Below are 2,500 nucleotides of genomic sequence, written 5' to 3'. Positions count from 1 at the left end.
TTTTGATAATACTAAATTTAAAAGCTTTTTCAAGTTTAATAAATATCCAGAAGTGTTATCAAGTTCATAATTTCCACATGCGGACGTTTCTGTAAATGTATTTATTAACAAACTTTTGTAATAGCCTAGAAATATACCACAATTGGAGTTGATATTTCGTTCACCATGCTATCGAGCTTGTCCAAAGAAATTTTCAAGAGCATCTTGATTAAAGTTTCTTGTTATAAATGTTTGAAACTTAATGTCACACAAATATTCATTTAATAGTCTAAACTCTTTTAATGTATGTATCCAATTTTTCAGGACTTCTGGATTTTTTATATCATAAGGCCTTTTTTTAATAAATTCCATATTTTCGAAAACAGAAATGGCATCAATCCACAATTGCTCGTGTATAGTGTCACTTACTTTAATAGTACTATTGACAGTATCGAATAATTCATTAAAAAAATATAGCAACTCAGCAGTTTCTATACCTTCAGATGGCATGGTTTTGTTAGAAATAAAACTTTTGCTTTGACTTTTACTCATTAATGCCATGACACTTGATACAGTGTTACTAAAAACTTGTGTACAATACGAGACTTTCATTTTTTTTTATTTTTTTGGGTATTACATGATAATCTGTTAATTTACGCATTATTCGCAGATGTCCATTGCTGCAATCGATTTCATACGCATCCTCAACATGAGACCATTTTGCTGTTCGTTCTTTGCCATCTTTTAATTTGTATAATAAATCTTTTGTTAATAAATTATTGCGTATGCACTTTAACAAATGTGGTGGATTGTATAGTGGGATAATTTGCTGATCCCTTATAATTATAACATCATGCTCTACAGTTAAATTATTATCTATTGCTTCTTGTTTGGAGTGAAAAATCATTTGCCGTATAGCTTTTACGTTATTAATACCTTGATCACATACCGAAGCTATAATTTGTAATCCTGCATCTTGGGCCTTTGCTACAATAGTTTTAAATATACATACAATATTATCAGAAGGTGTACAATCTTTACAAAATGAGAATACAATTGGTTGTTTCCATGGTTTAGTACCATAAATTCCTTTTAGCATCCACACTTGCACATAATCAGCTATTTCGATTTTTCTTTCATCACCATCATCAACCCTTATAGAAATATCACACTAAGAATTATTGATAATTACTTATTATCCAGTATTTTTAATACTGGATAAAATAAGTAATTATCAATGATTCTTAGTATGATATTTCTATAACCTTCCACTAAATCTACAGCTGAGTTATATGTCAATGAAACATCCAGTTTCATTTCATCAAAAAGTAGTATGCAATATTTATATCTATCATCAATAAATGACTCAACACGAGCTTGTATTTCATCAAAAATTACATCAGAAATTCCTGGTTTTAACGTAATATTTTGAACCACTTTTCTTAATGTTTTTTTACTAGGTAAATAAAATATTTGTGCCATATATCTATAAGCTTTAGGGCTCTTTTTATAAAGCAACAATGCTAATATCTTATCCTCTAATGTATATTCTCTTTTATACCTATTTCTGTTCATATATCTTAAATACGATATAAAAACATCCTTAGTAGATCTTGGCATCTCATCTATAGTAGCAAATGATTTCTTATTTAAAAGTTTTTCTGCTTTGTGCAATCTTTGTGCTAAATTATTTTTTCGCAAATTAAAGCGTAGGACTACTTTTTTTAACGATGTTATTATATTATATATTTTCTTTTCTTGAGAACTAAGATGCTTCTTCTTGCTAACGGAAAATAAGTTTAAGATAGAAACTGAAAAATGGATGAAAACTAGATTGAACAAGGATTATGGTTGCATGCACAACACACACACACACACACACACACACACACACACCCCACGCGCGCACACGCACACACACATACACACACACACACACACACACGAGTATCTCATAAATTTGTACAATACTTGGGCTGTTCACTTTAAGCGCTCATGCACTGTCAACGTCATTCTCTCTTTGTCGCCTATTGCACGCAGAAGAAAAATATAACGACGCTAACCATGCTGACGAAATTATGCTGTGCGTAACCACTCATAACCCCCGCAGTCATTAATAGCGTATCTCTAATTTTATATTTAGTCAAACATTTTTATTATATTACATTGAAATATTCCTACTTTTCTTACTTTAGTTAAAAAGCATATAAAAGCCAGTTTCACAAAGGTAAGTTTGGCTGCGTTCGAGGAAACGCTATTTTGCAATATGCACGTGCTTTATCAGGTAAACTCTACTGGAACAACATTGTAATTTAAATAATATTTATAATAATATATCGCGATATAAACTGAAAAGTTGTCAACCCTGGCCTTTCTGGACATTATATATAAAGACATTAAAATGTTCAACCTAATGAAGCTGCAGCATACGCTAATATTTCTGTACGATTGATTACATACTATGTGTGTGTTTACCCTACTGAAAAATTTCTATTGAGAGCACAATTGAATTCTCTATTGA

The sequence above is a fragment of the Odontomachus brunneus genome, unplaced genomic scaffold, assembly GCF_010583005.1.
Source record: "Odontomachus brunneus isolate Ranch 3 - 2012 unplaced genomic scaffold, Obru_v1 Obru_scaffold_469, whole genome shotgun sequence".
NCBI classification, from domain to species: Eukaryota; Metazoa; Arthropoda; class Insecta; order Hymenoptera; family Formicidae; genus Odontomachus; species Odontomachus brunneus.
Note: the sequence above shows the minus strand (reverse complement) of the source record.